We start from the raw sequence: 15,613 nt of genomic DNA, 5'->3' as shown, positions 1-15,613 counted from the left end.
TATGGAACGGCCGTTCTCCTTCACCTTCAACATTAGGTATGGCCATGGGACTTGCTTTGGCAAATGACGTGTTAGTGGAAGTTACAAGTGTCACTTACAAGGGAGGGCTTTAAGACCCAGAGTGCCCTTGGCCATGCCTCTTCTTGCTACCCGGGTAACTGGATGCACAGGTCAAGATGGTAGGCACTTCCTCAGCCTGGGGTCCTCAGTGACAACGAGGAGTGGATATCCCATGCTTGGAATGGGGGTGAAAAATGACTGTGAGTTGTTTGAAATCTGTGAGATTTTGAGGTTGTTTGTTACTGCAGCAAAACCTAGCCTCGCCTAACTGCTCCAGTGCCACTATTTTCTGGATAATGAAAGGGAGGCTCAGGAAGGTCCAGCAACTTGCTGGGGGAACCAGGGTGAGTGGGCGGCAGAGTTATGTCAGTCTTAATCCATCAGATGCTAGGACCATGCTCTTTCCTCAGCAGAGGGGTCCTGGGGCTGCCTCAGGCTGGCTAGGTATGGTGATAGCCCAGCCGGCGGGGATTGAGGCTGGGGTCTCAGCACCTATTCCTCCCGATTTTCAACCCCTCACTGAGCACAGTGCCTTTGGAATCCTCACTGTGGCCCACTGGAGATGCTGGATGGGGTCTTCAGTGTGTGAGAGGTGGAGGGAGGCAGGGGAAAAGACCTGGAGAGGTCATGGAAAGGGCTCTGGGGCTGGACAGTGCTGGGTTCTAACCCTGGCCCTGCAGCCACTAGCCGAGTGATCCTGGGTGAGTTCCTGTCCTTTTCTGAGCCTCAGTTCTCTCATCCGGTGTCAAATGGAAATAATGATACTCCCTGGTTATTGTAAAAATGAAATGAGATGTGAAGATCTTGGCACAGAGTAGGACTCAGTACTTGAGCTCTGTTGCTATTGGAGGCACCAGCCAGAGCCGAGGTGGCCCCGATGCTCTACCCACCCCTTCCCTCTCTGCTCAAGGGCATACAGCCAGACTTCACTCCTGCTTTCCCTAGACGCACCCTAAGGGAGGCTTGCCCGTTCATCTCATGGGTGCTGACTCAGCCCCCAGGGGAGGGAAGAACAGCCACCTGTAACCCCATTTGTAACTGGGAAATGGCAGTCCAGAGGGTCACACTCTGAGGAAGCTCTGAGGGCAGTGTCACAGTGCTGGCCTCCCTTCACGGCAGGTCTGGAGGGGACTTCCTGGAAGGAGGGCTGGTTGCGCCAGACGCAGTAGGTGAGGTTCCAGGAAGAGGAGCTGGAGAAGAGCTAGAGATTCCGTGGGGCCAGTTTAGCTGCCCATGTGGCCTGGGTGGGGCCCGGGATGGTTCGGCCCCAGCCCCTGACTGCCTACTGTCATTCATAGCCTTCTCCCTCCCATCCCACCCTCTCCTCTGCCAGGATAGCCCCTCTACAATGCCACCTCCCGAACATGGCCATGCTGGGTCCCACCGCCACACCTCTGCTCAGGGTGGGCACTCCTCTAGGATCTGGAACGTGTCTATTCGCTCCTCCCTATGTCCCCAGCAGATGCCAGCGACCATGGCCTTAGTGACCACACCAATAGCAGCTGCCATTCAAGGACAGCCACTCTGGCCTCCCCACCAGCTGCACACCACAGGAAACCTTCAAGGTAGGTGCCACCATCCCCATCTTACAGGCTAGAGAAACTGAGACCTAAGTAGGTTCATTTGCCAGAAGTATGAAGAGATGGAGCCAGAGTCACACCCAGGTCTGTCTGCCCCTGAGCCTGTGTTCTCAAACACCCAGCCCCAGCCCCTGGCAAGACAGGTGGGGCTGATGGGTGATGCCACCCTCTCCTGCCAGCTCCTCACATCCTCCCAGCCTTCTCCTCTCCATTGGTCACCTGTGTAGTTTCCTGTTCTCCAAGCAGCCTTCCACATCTGCCCCGGCCACGTGGAGTTCCACTGCTGAGCTACCAAAGCCCAGTGGACTCGGGTTAGGGTGGACTCCCGCCCCTGCTGGGGCCCTGGGAGCAGGGCCTGTGTCCTCTGCCCTCTGCTGCTTCCAGTGTGGCCACCCTCTCTGTGGGGCACTCAGGGGACAGGGGTGACTGTAAGGAACCCAGAAATAGTCCGAAGGGTTGACTCGAATCTCAGGCAGGTTGCAGGGCTGTGTGTTTAAGGAAGAGGTTTGCCCAAGGCCTGGACACTGAATCAGAGGGAACTCTAGACCCCACTTCGGCCCTGAACTGAGCTCTGGGGAGCAGAGGTCCCTGATCAACCCTCGCAGCCCCAGACAGCTCTGTGCCTCCCTCTTGCTCCCTCTGTCTGACTCTCTCTCTCTCTCTCCCTCCTTGCCTTTTTCCACCCCCTTCCCCTGCCCTTTTTCCCTTCCTAAAAAACACAGAGAAATGGGATTCTGAAGCCTACACCGCCTGCGAAGTGCGGTTCAACCTCCCCAAAAGAGGAAATGCCAGCGCGCAGGTTCTCATGGCAACTCCAGCTCCTCCCCCCGCAGCCGCCCTGTGCCCATATGGTGAGGCGCGTGGCACCGGCTCAGTGGGGCCCTGGGTCTGGGGCTTGGCTGCAATGAGGGCCGTGTGGGTTCCCTCAGCTGCCCTGTCCAGAGCTCACCCTCCTGGGCACACAAGACCATCTCCTGCAGGGACTCCCAGGCCCGTGATCAGCCCTCCCAGGGTGCAGAGATGTGGGATGACATTCAGGAGCTGCCCCAACCTCAGTGGGGGGCTTTCTGTGGTCAGCAGCACTCTGGGGCAGCCTTTGAACTGTGCTCCCACTGGTAGGGAAAAGTGGGTTAGGCACCCTCTGCCCCCACTTCCCTCTGCCTTTGTCCTTGACACATGCCCTGGACTTTGGGACTTCCATCTTAGGTGTGGAGGGATGGGGGAAACAGGAGCGCAGCCAGGAGCTGGTGTCTTTGTCCCTGGCAGTGGCACGCTGGCTGCCAGCCCCACCCCATTCCAAGCTACTGCACAGGTGCCCAGCAGTCCTGGTCGCTGAGCTGTGGAGTGAGGGAGCAAGGCTTGAGCCCTGGCCTTGGCTGAGCTACCCCAGAATACTGGCCCTCATTCCCCTAAACTCTCCCTATGCCCACCCAGGGCAGCTCCTACCAGCTGTGTGGACTCCTGGTTTTTGAAGACAGCTGACATCTCCGTGACATATGAAATAGAAACTGGTACCAGGCAGGCTTGGGGACCTCAGGGATGGGAGCTGAGGAGCAAATTTTCTAAGGCTTGATACTCATCCTGCTCTTTTCCTAGGGCTCAGACAGACAGACAGGGATGCCCGGGTCCCTGGTACTGCCTGGTTCCTCCTCCCTTCCTGGACCTCAGAGTAGCTGCTTAGACCTCAGTCAGCCATGGTGAATCTTCAAAGAGCCACCCTGGGTAAGATAGGTGGAGCCGGGGCTGGGGGTGGGGAATGCAAGCCCCACGCCCGAGGGCAGTGATGGCTGGGGCCCACTCAGCGTGGCTCCTCCAGCACGTGGGGCCATTGTCTCCGGGTGCGCTGAATCCCCAAACTCCCCATCCTGATCCCTCCTGCACATTCTCCATTTCAAACCGTTCTCCCCAGACATTCCCATGACGATCAGAATCAGGGAACCCCACAGGGGACAGGCTTGACCCCTAGGAGCACACAGATGGGGCCGGAGAGGGTGAACGCTCTACATGATCACAAGGCAAGCCTGGGGTAAAGCGGGGCCAGAAGCAGGTGGGTCCCCCACCTCCCTGCCTAGGGTCCTCTCTGAGGATCTCTCCCCGTCAACTGAAGGAAGGAGGGATGGATGTAGGGGGGCAGGGAGTAGAGATTCGGGAACAGATGGGCTTGGAGGCTCCGCCGCGGGGGCTTGAGGGAGGGGGAGGAGGCCGGGAGAAACTGGAACTGTTACAAAGTTGCGAGTTAAAACATTCTTCACACTCCCGCCTCCTTTACTGTTCTGATGCACCAAGACGTGACAAAAATGTGTCAGATTTTTTAAAAACCACACACACACACAAATGCCAGTCCCCGTCTCTGCCGCCCGCCCAAGCTTGGGCCATCTGTTTCCTGGGGGTGGAAGGGGAGTGGGGCTTGGCAGTCGGTGCCATCATTCTGGATGCCCCCAACCCGAGGTCTGGACCAACGGCCTGGCTCAGAAACGGCCCCCAGGTGACAATGGGACGTCTAGGAACGTGAGGGCTGTGACACTTCTCCCTCAACAGCGCTGCCCTGCCCTGCCCACACCCTGGAGTCCAGTGCTTGCCTGGCGCTTCACACCAAGCTGGGCACTGGCCCTTCTCTCCCCTTGCTGCATCTGGGGCCCTGTGTCTGGAAGAGCCCTCTCTGGGACTCCCAAAGCCCACCCTTGTAGTACAGATGGGAAACTGAGGCCCAGAGAGGTGAGGAGAGGCCAGGTACACAGGGAAACAGTCTGTGTACATGCTTCACCCATTCGCTCAACAAACACAGAGCAGGCAGGCTCTGGTGCTGGTGCTGGGCACCCTTCTCACTGCATGTGGTTCTGGGAAAGGGCACCGGCAGATGCAGACCTGCTCTCCAGCAGCTCAAGGCCAGGGGAGGCAGACGACCTGCGAGTAACAACAGGCTGACAAACTGGGACTTCTAACAAAAGAATAGGGAAGAAGAGAAAGCTGGCGGGCCTGGTGGTGCGGGCTGGAAGGAAATGAGGGTGACCAATCATCCCCATTTGTCTGGATGGTCTGCTTTCAGCGCTAAGAGTTCTGCATCCTAGGGGACACCTCGGTCCTGGGCAAGCCAGGTTGACTCTCACCTGAAGGCTACTTTAGGTTGAGGACACTTGAGCTGAATCCTGAACATGATGAAACCAACAATGTGAAGATCTGGCGGGGGCGGGGGCAGCAGAGGAGCTGGAAGACTGAGTGAGGACATAGCAGGAGAAGGGAGGGGACGGGGGTGGGGGCGGGCAGGTCACAGAGGGCCCATGGGCCCTGCAAGGGAGTGGGGATTTTATCTGGTCACAGGATTCCATTTGATTGTGGTCATTGAGTCAAATTAGAGAGCAGCTTGGTACGCAGGTCACAGATTGTAGGGAATTTTAAAAATTCATTAAGGCTAGAGGCCTGGGGGCAAGGGCAGTGGCTTGGGTACCCGGAGAAGCCGGTGGGGACTAGATCTGGCCCGGCCTCTGAAGCTTCCTCAGGGAGTTGGGACTTTGGCCATAGGGCCATGGGAGCTTTGGAAGGGTGTAAGCAGGGCTGGATGGGGTTAAAGCTCCGGGCTAATCATGGCTCTGTACAGGCAGGACCTTTTCCTGCTGCCCCCAGAGCACCATCCACCATGTCCCCACCCCCAAACCTTAGGGAGTCCTGTCATCTTCCAAGACCCCGCCTGAATGCCAGCTCTTCCAGTAAGTCTTCCCTGACTTGCTGAGACAGGTGCAATCATGCCCTACCTAGGACTCCCCCATCCAAGGACCCTCAAGCAGGGGTCTCAAGGAAGCCCTCATCAGGATGGCCACCCTTTCAGCTCCCACTGTGTCACAGTGGATCCTCAAGGCCATCTGACCAGAACCATGTTCCAAGTGTGGACGTGGAGGCTCAGAGACGGGGTGTAGTTTGTTTGAGACCACATAGCAGTTGAAGTGTGAGGACAGTTCAGAACCATGTCGCCTCTGAGTTCAAAGTCCCTGGGCTCCTGCCTACAGGAGTAGCAGGTGGGGAGAAACAAAGAGTGGGCAGCCACGTTCCCACAGAGGAACAGAGGAGTGGCCATTACCATGGGCTGGATGTGATAGGCAGTGGGGCGTGGCTCCTGGCTGGCTGGCAGATTCATAATAGAAGTCTCCCAGATCAATTACTGTCTTACCAGGCAGTCTGACCTTGAAAGCTGGCATGTGAGAGAGGCCAGAGTGGGGTGGGATTGGGTGGGGTGGGACAGCCTAGAGCAGCTGCCAGCCTCCTCCAGCAGAGGGCACCCTGGGAACCAGGAGACCACCTGGTGGAGAGAAAAGGGGCAGGCCTGAAATCCTACCATTACTGCACATTCCTCCGTTTAAAATAGTGAAAGCCGTTAGAGTGCAATAAACCCTTCCCTACACAATGCTCCAGGAAGAGATCGTCAGACCATTCTGAAGAGGAGGAGTTGGCAGTTATTTCTCCTCTCTGAACCTCCATCTCTCTGCTGGCAAAGTGGGGATCCTTGTCCCAGCTCCACTCACCCTATAGGGTTCATTTGAGGCTCACGGTAAATAGGCCTAGAGATGGGTCCTGGGGCCGTGTCCAGCCTGGAGTAGAGTCAAGGGTGTCCAGAAGGCCAGGTGGCCATTCGGCCATGGTGACGTATGGAGGGCTGATGAGACCTCAGAGGCCATTACTTCTGATTCCTCCCATGGCGGGTGGGATGATACTCAGCGCCAAGGGACTTTCTCAGGGGTGCTCTGAGATCCTGAGGGGAGGATGCCTAGCCTGGAGCCCCGCACTTGCAGGCACCTTATGGGAGCTCAGGGGGGCAGCAGAGTCTCCCTTGCCCTCCCAAGGTGATCACAAGCAGATCCCTGAAATGGTTTGTAGCAACTGCTAGGCTCTATTCTCTGTACCAAGTGAGAGCAGGGATGGAGCCCTGGAGGAGAGAGAATTCTGCCTCCTGCTCCCTCAGTTTCCCTTTGTCAACATTTTCCCCTTAAACTCCTACCAACTAGAAATTCATTTGGGTTAGTGGATGAATTGAAGGACTTCATACACGTACAGTGTTTAGAATGGTGCCTTCCTGGCCTGGGTGGAGAGGCAGAGAGTGGAGGGTGAGCAGCCTTCAAGGGCTGAGTCTGTCCCTAGTTTTCCCAGTGTCTGGTTTGGGAGCAGAGGAAGGCACAGAGGCAGAGATGAGACCCCTGCCTGGAGCAGAGGCCTCTTCCCAAGGCAGGCGGGAAGGGTGTCTTGGGAAGGAGGGAGGGAGAAGGGGAGGCCTGCGGCTGCGCCTGAGGCTGGGTGCCTGCTCACCACAGTGCTGGGCACTGCAGGGAGAGTTTGGGGAGATGGAATGGGGTCGGGGGTGATTATGGGCAAATAGAGTGGAAAATGAGCCCTTCAGCTGGCAAATGAGTTTATCAGAAATGAGATGGGCAGAGGCTGTGATGAGAATGGCAATGCTGGGCAAAGGTGAGCTGATTTTCAAGCAGGCCTGGGTGGGCAGGCTGGGGTGGGCCAGCTTTGTCTCTTGCCCTCAGGAGCCAGCCAGGCTGCAGGGACAGTGCCCGAGTCCCCAGACCCAACCCACGCCAAGAAGGAAGAGGGACAGAGGGGCCTTTGGATTGACAAGATCCCACAAGAGTGTGGGATGAAACTAAAGCAGGAGGGATTGTGGTCAGACTTGCAGGAGAAGTTCTTGGACAGCACAGGAGCAAACAGGGAAGGGTGGGAAGTCCCAGGGACAAGCTGCCCCCACTTGCCTAACCTCCCAGAGGAGCTGGTCCCAGCTCTGCCTCAGGCAGCAAGCAAAACCTCCTCACTGAGGGTATTCGGCTATGGAAGACCTCCCAGGGGCAAGCCTCTCTTTGGGTCTCAGTTTGCATATCTGTGAAATGGGAATGACAGTGCCTTCCCAGGCCATATGAAGCCCCCAGTGAGAGCTGGCACTGGACACTGTCTGTTTCATGGGTTGGACCACCATCCCTGAGAGGGCAGAAGGCAAGCCCTTCTCTGGCCTGAGGGCGCAAACGCTGCTGGGTAAACAGCCTGAAGCGTGCCTCACAGCACCCCAGATCCTGTCCCCTTTCTGCCACTGATCGCCCTACCCTCTGCTTCTTTTTCCCTCCTGCCCTTCCCAGAGGGGCCTGAGCAAACATGGACAGAGTGGCCCACATCACACAGGCACAGGCCAGCCTTCTAACTTTGCTGGGCCTCAGTTTCCCTGTTTGGACAAGGGCTGTGCTGACCCACAGGGTCTTCGAGACCCTTCCAGGACTCATGTTCTGGGAGGATGCTGTCTCTGATTCCTCCCCTATCCTTATGGACCACTCCTGCCCAGGACACTGCCCACCCACCCTGCCCGACTCCCCTCCACCGGGGCTCCACGGCCTCTAAATGGGGCAAGAGAAGATGGTAGGTAGGTTGAGGCAAGAGCCACCTCCAGATTGAATTAGACCTTTTCTAGCTCCTTACCCCACTGATCCAGGAGAACACACATATGTGAGTGTGTGTGACCCTTGCCTGCACAGTTCTGGGGACCCCAATGCACAGCCCCAGCCAGGCAGGGATAGCAGAGAGAAGGCATGGTACTGGCAGCTCATACCCCCACCCCCACCCCCTCAGCTGCCCCAGCTCCTGCCCAAGGGGCCTCTGAGCACTGGGTTACAGCTTGGCCTGGCTGCAGGGAGTGAGAGAAGGGTCAGAGGGAGGAAGGATGAGGTTGGCTGGGGCCCTTGGGGACAAGGAGGCAGGAAACTCTTTTCCATGAGGTTCTCAAGGAAGAGACAGGCTGTCCAGCCCCAACTGAGAACATGACCCCATACTTATCTTCTCTCAAAGCCATCACCCTCCATCCTCTCTTGAAGCCACTCCAGCCCCCTTAACTTCTCGTTAGCAGCCCCCAGCTCAAGGCCAGGGACTAGCTTCCTTGGTCCTGGGTTTACCTGAATGCCCAGCCTGGGGGGTCTCTACTTTATGAATGGCTGGTGAGTGAAGAGAGGCCTGCCTGCCTCTCTGTGACCTCAAAAACAATCTCTTTAGCTCTTTCTAAAGCTGGAGTGTCTCTGGTTCCCTATTTTAAAATACTTTGAGGTCCATGGGCTGACTCCTGAGCCATCCTGTGCACATGTGCCCTCAGTTTGGTCACACGCAGGCACACACAGCACGTGCGTACACCAACAGATGCATACGATGACAGCAAGGTTTCAACAGCTGACCGTGCCACGGAGCCCACGCTCACGTGGGCTGGGAAAAAGATAGGCACTGCAGGAGGCTCTGGCCACAGAGACTCTGGTACAAGCGAGGCCCCTGCAGGAAGGAAGCCGGTGCCTGCCACCCTCGAAAAGCAGGACTCCATCTCTTGGGGAGCTGGGGATGCTGGGGGTCACCCCTCACCTGACAGGCCTTTTGAGGATCAGCCTCACCTCCACAGACATCCAGTCCAGGGCTCAGGCTGCCCCAGTGGCATTTGGAAGTCCTTCCTAAGATCTAACTTAAATCACCCATCTCTTCCTTCAGTAAACATTCTCCACCCATGTCACGCCCTGGTAGAAGGAAGGTGTGCTGGGCCACCTAGGGCTGTGTGTGGTGCGGGGGTGGATGAAGAAAGTGGCCTTGGTGTCTACCACTGGTGGTGGGTGGGGAGGCTTCCAGGATCCCTGGGTAGCTCAAACTGTGGTCATTCCCCATGATTTTGTTTTCTTGGCCAAATAGGGCCTGGTTTAGGAGGGAAACCCTGCCATCTCCCTCTGCCACCCAGTCCAGTGAATGCCTGCCTGAGCTCACTGGTGGGGTGGAACTCCACCCGGGACTTTGGTCCTGTCTAGGGAACCCATTTAACCATTCAGGGCTTTAGCGAACTCCCGACCCAAGCTGCATCCTGAAACGGCAGTGCTATCTTCAGGTATTTATCTGCCCTTTTCTCAGAAACCCCTTCCCGCCCCTCAGGCATCCAACCCAGACCCCCTGCCCCCTGCCCCACTGCCTGACATCCCACCAGTAGGGGTTCTTCCTCAGTGTTCAGGGGTTCTCTGTGTGGGGGTACTCTTACATGCCCCAGTTCCAGAGATAGGGGTCTCCCCTACCACTCTGCCCCTCGCACCCTGAGTCCCAGAGGCTGAAGCTGGAGGGTCCAGTGGGGGCTGGGGAGAGCCTGTCACCCTCCATGCAATCAGCTGAGTGTGGTATAAATGACCCATGAGTCCTGGGGCCTGGCAGAGGAGATGCTCAGGCCCAAGAGTGAGGTCACCTGGACAGGGAGGCCCAGGGAGGGGCCAGGCAGGGTGAGCCTGGGCTCCCACACTGCAGAGCCCCTCTGGCAGGCTGTGATGGGACCTGGCAAGCCTGGCCTCCGGACCTCAGCTGAGCTTGCAACACCAAGCATCTGCTGGGGGAGGTGGGGAGCTGCCACAGAGCCTTCCCTGGGAGACTGACCCAGATTTCTCTCTCCCTCCCTCCCTCTGCCACACGGGAGCACTGTGTGTGTATGAGTGTGTGCGCACGTTCGTGAGCGTGTGTATGTGTAAGTGTGTGTGTGTGTGTGTGTGTGTGCATGCGTTTGTGTTCTCAGCCCTGGCAGGCAGAGGGGTGGAAAGGGAGGAGGCTTGCTGAAAGCTCTGGGAAATGAGACAGAAATCCTCCCCAAATCCCTGGCCGCTGTCACTAATAGCTGAAATACGCTCTTGACAACAAGGTGAAAGTCCCTGGATGCGGGGGCCTGGCCTTGCCACCAGGAGCTGGTGCCCCAGGCCTGTCTGTTATTCGTGGGCCCCAGGCCTTGTGGATGGTGAGGGGGTCATGGCCCAGCCCTGACCCCATCCTCTGGCACTCCTGACATCTCCTTTCTAGGCAATGTCCCACAGGTTCTCCTGGCGCTTCTCTGCGAAGCAGTGAGCTCCTGGTCAGGAGGGTGGTACACGTGGCGGGAGAGGGTAGGTCAGGACCCTGAGGAGAGCACGCAGGTATGGGTGGGGAGCTGGCTTGCACAGAAGAGAGCTGGAGGGCTCCTCCCAGCCTGAGCTGTTCCCTTGATGCCTCTTTCTATCCACAGTGCTGGCCACCAGGAGCCCCCACCCACTCCAAATTGGCTGGCCTTCTTCCCAGGAAGCTAAACCTCAGGACTCAGGGGGAGGTCCTTGAGAAGGGCCAGTGAGGGCTGGACCCAGGCCTGAGAGCAGCAGTTTCCGGAGCATCTGACTCCAGTGGGAGGGGAAGGGTGTGTCCCTGCGGGGCTGCCGGCTATGGCGGGGGTTCTTGTGCACACATATGGGTACAGAATTGTACTTCAAGGGACATGCTCCTTTAGACTTGTGAGCACACAGCCGTACACATGTGATACACATACGGAGACCTGCATGTACAAACAGAGGCATGCCTGTATACCTGACTGCCCGAGCTCGTACAGAGGTGGGCACACACCTGGGCATACATGTGGACACGTCAGTATATCTGCCTGTGCACACGCGGGCAGGGAACACTTGCTTCCCTTCTGAGCCTCGTGAGGTGTGTGAGAGGCATTTTCCCCAGAGACCGTCCATGGGATGTTCCAGCCAAATCCTGGAAAAGTTTCCAGAGTTGACTCCAGAGGCAAGCCCTCCTCTGCCAGCACTCCAAGCCCCTTGCCCAGCCCTCGGCCCTCTGGTGGGCTCTGTGCCATGTCCTTCCAGCCAGGCCTTTCCTGCCTGGCTCCACGCTTGGCAGACACTGTGCTCTGCCCTGACCCCTGAGAGCTAGAGCCCTGCTCCTCGTCAAGGACTCCAACATCCCCTCCCCTCCCTGGCCGAGGAGTATTTGAGACGAGGGGAGCTCCCAGGGGCTGGGCTCCAGGACAGCAAGTCCCTGGTGTGGGAGGGAAGTGGGTGGACTTTCTTCTCCTGCTTGGCCCGCTGCTTCTCCTGCTTTCTACCTTAGGCCACCCACCCCCATCACCCATCAGCCTTGTCAGTGTGACATTAATGGGCTGACATTAACAAGCCGGAGCTCCTCCACTTGTCTGCCAGGTCAAGCCTCAGCCGTGGAGGAATTGCTAATTACAGCCACCATAAGGAAATATCAATGATGGACATCAATATTATTGCCTCCTGCATCCCTGCCTGTTTATTTGGAGATGAAAAGAGGCCTGGGGCCATCTCTCCAGGATGAAGCTGAGTGATGACAGAGGGGAGAAGAGCTGCACGTGGAGAAGCGGGCATCCTCCAGCTGGACTCATTCATGAAACCAGGCCCATTTTCCTCTAGGCAGAGTCCTCCCCACTGAGGGCCCAGGGCTAGGGCTGGGGCTAAGAGCAAAGGAACCTGTACATGGAGGAGGAACCAGTGATCCTGCTCCCGGCCTTAGTCCGCCAAGTGACTGCATGCATGCCTCTGTCAGTTAACTCATCTGACAAATGGGTACGAGAATTCATCCTGCCTACCTTGTGCAACACAGGGAAGTGACTGAGATGCAAAATCAGGGTTTTAGAAGGGCGACCCATGGTGCAAATGCAGGGGCTTCTCGGACTGGAGGAGACATGTGGGATAGCTGAGCAACTGGGCGGCACCAGCAAAGGGCTGAACATGTCCCAGCTCAGTGAACAATCTGAAGCAAATATCCTCCCGACCATCCCCTATCAAGCACTTTGTCGGAAATCAAACAAACTTAAACACAAACACCAAAGCCAGAGAGAAGAGGGGAAAGCTTGACTCAAAGGCGCAGCTGCTGTCTGGTGTCTCCGAACCCCTGAGCCTGCGGGGACTTGCGAGACTTCCAACCCACATTACATTCAACCCTGCATGTAATGCCAGTCACAGGTTGAACTCTCTCAAAGGGCAGTGTTTCACCCTCTGAGAGAATCTCCCAGACATGCACACCCCTATTCAGAGAAACGGGGGTCCAGCTAAGAAGCCCCTTTCAAGACCACCTGGACCGCCTGTACGTGCACTATACATGCCAGGGCCACAACGCACATGCAGGAACTCGTCCACACAGCAAGTTTATGAGGGTGTGCACTGACCAGAAACTGGCAAGCACACCCACACAGAAACACAGCCCCAAACACAGAGACACACCTGGAAACATATACACTGCATGGTATCCAACACACATGTATACACACAGGGGAGCTGCCCTGGGGAGCACAAGGGGGGAAGACACACATACACACACACATACACACACACACACACACACACAGAGACACATACACAGACACACACAGACACACATACAGACACACAGACACAGACACATATAGACACACAGACACACACATAGACACACACACACAGACACACACAGGTACACACACAGATATACACACAGAAACACACATATAGACACACACAGACACACACAGACACATACACAGGCACACACACACACACACACACAGAATGTCTTAGGCCCAAAGCTGGGTTCTTCCTAGCCTTTAGGAACCTCTCCCTGCTGAGAAGAAAATAAAAAACCCATGTGGTCTTCAGACACATGTGGCCTCTCAAACCACAGACAAGCCGAGCAGTAGCAACTAGACTGGTTGGGAAGCAAAGCCCAGCGTGGCCTGAATATTTCACCGGAGATTTTGCTTCACAGAAAATCCCTTCTTCACTGCTGTGCATGTCAGGGTATAATTACCCATTAGGTAGCAGAGCAGAAACCTGGGAGGATGTGTGCACAGCTTCTGGCCTGGGCCATCACTGGGTCTCTGCTCTGCCTCTGCTGCAGGCCTCCTGGCAAGGGCCATCCTGTCTCTCACCTGACCCCATCAAGGTCCAGAGGGAGGACAGCTGGCTGCCATTTGGGGACATGGAGTGTCCTAGCTTAGGGTTGCCTCTGCCCCAGGTCCTCAGACTGCCAGCCCCTGGCTGAGGAAGGGCTGAAGTCCCCCATCCCTTTGCCCGCCACGGTCCTTCCCCCCGCTCTTCAGCAGGAGCACAGAACCACGGCTCACCTCACTCCCTCATCTTCCCCCTTCCCCTCTCCAGCCCATCAAGGTGTTTGGAGTTCCCTGAGTGAATGGCAGGGAAGAGTACGACAGGTACACACCAGAGGAAGTGAGAGAGGACATCCTGGCTGGGCCTGAAGACCCTGGAACACCCTCCCTCAGTCCTTTTGTCCTAGAAAATGTCCATGTAGGCTAAGCTAAGCTCAGATTGTATCTCCTCCAGGAAGCCCTCGGGGACCGCTCCCAGGGTCAGGAGCCTTCTCTGGCTCCCATAGCCCACTGTGTTCCTCTCCATCACTGTTCAGTAATCAAGGGCTGAAAACACAGATGCCTACGGGGGCTGAGGAGGGCACGAAAGTGAGTGAAGGGGCAAAGGTCATGCAACGGGAATGGGCAGAGCTTGCAAACTGGAGAGCACACCCCTGTCTAAGGCCTTCTGAACCTCACCGTCTCATGGCCTAGCAACTTCACACCTAGAAACCGACCCAGGAAAACTGAAAACACTTATATACAAATGTTCACAGCAGCACTATCCACAATAGCCAAAAAGTCAAACCGCCCAAGTGCCTATGAATGAATATATAAACAAAAGTGTTATAGCCATAAAATGCAATATCATTCAGCCAAAGAAAGGATTGCGGCACCGATACATACACGCGAGAGCACGATGGACCTTAAAAACTGTGTGCTGAGCGATGGAAGCCAGGCCTAAAAGCCCACATGTTGTATGATTCCATTTCTATAAAATGTCTAGAATATGCAGAGCCAAAGACACGAAAGTGGATTTGTGGGTGCCAGGGCCGGGGAGGAGGGGAGAATGGCAGGAACTGCTAAAGGGTGCAGGGTTTTCTTTTGGGGTAATGAAAATCTGCTGGAATTAGATAGTGGTAAGGGTTGCACGATTGGGATATGCTAAAAACCACTGAACTGTGTGTTTAAAATAGTGACTTTTATGGCACGTGGGCTAGATTTCAATTTTTAAGAACTGAATTGTTTAAAATGGAACAACACCTCCACAAGACACATGCATGTCTGCAGCCTCTCGTTTTCAGCCTCTAGTTTACACATTTGTCTCCCTCACAAGAGCGGAAGCTCCTGGAGGGTGGGGCCCTACCCGAGGCACAGCCGTGGTCCCCAGAGCTGGCATCTCAGGACAGGCACTTGAGCCACAACAGGGACCCCGGCAACGTGTCAACCCAGAGCATACTTCATGCTCTGTAAAACCTCTGGTCCAGAGCCACGGGCCATGGCCCAGTCTCCGGTGAAGTCGTTGAGGCCCAGGCTCAAGGTCATTTGCCCTAAGGTCACTTGACAAGCTGGAGGCAGAACTGGGCATAGAACACAGGCCTCCAGACTCAGTGCAGGAGGACCCAGGGGCTGGCCACTGCTGGGCAGGGGAAAATAGAAGGCAGGCAGCTCTGCAGCTGTTTCCTGCCTCAAGGCCTCAGATCCCCAGGGCCTCAGAATCAAGTCCACCTGCTGTATCTGGTCTCAATCCCCTTTGATGGACAAGCACCACCCCCAGCGCCTCCAGCTCAGGCCCTGTCTATCGTCCCTCCAGCCTTTGCTCACACAGGGCCCCCTTCCTCTCTCAGGCTTCCCAGGCACCAGGCACAGTTCCTCCCCGCCCAGAAGCCTTACTTCATCACCACCTACCCCTCACACAGAGCCCCTCCCCAGCTGAGCCCTTGCAGCACCTCTGGGAGGGTGTGCGGGTAAGCACAAGGGAACAGCTGGACGTGCACCTGACAGCGGGGCCACCCGGGATCTGGGCCAGCCTGGAGCTAGAAGCAAGTCTGATGTCTCAGGGTCTGACTGCCAGCAACTAGGTGCAAGGCCAGGGTGGCCTGGCAGGGGAAGGGAGGAGAGAGAAGAGGGAGAAGGTAGGGGAGAGAGAAGGAGAGGGACAGGGAGGAGAAGGGGTGAGAAGGGAGGAAGGAGGAGAAGAAAAGGTTCGGGAGGACATGGAGAGGAAGGAGGGACCACTCTTAGGAGTGAGAGCCCAACACGGTGATGGAGCTGTTGGGCAACCAGTTACCTTCAGACACATGATGACACCCAAAGAACGGATCGGTCC

The 15,613-nt window shown here is 56.5% G+C and overlaps 1 protein-coding gene across 34 annotated transcripts in view; it reads right to left on the bottom strand.

The window, feature by feature from the left end:
* LINGO1 (leucine rich repeat and Ig domain containing 1) overlaps nt 1-15,613 on the bottom strand; it is a 207,608-nt gene that overhangs the window by 41,704 nt on the left and 150,291 nt on the right. The window lies entirely within an intron of this gene.

This window comes from Callithrix jacchus, chromosome 8, assembly GCF_049354715.1.
Source record: "Callithrix jacchus isolate 240 chromosome 8, calJac240_pri, whole genome shotgun sequence".
Taxonomy (NCBI): domain Eukaryota; kingdom Metazoa; phylum Chordata; class Mammalia; order Primates; family Cebidae; genus Callithrix; species Callithrix jacchus.
This window is presented reverse-complemented; position numbering and strand designations above follow the sequence as displayed.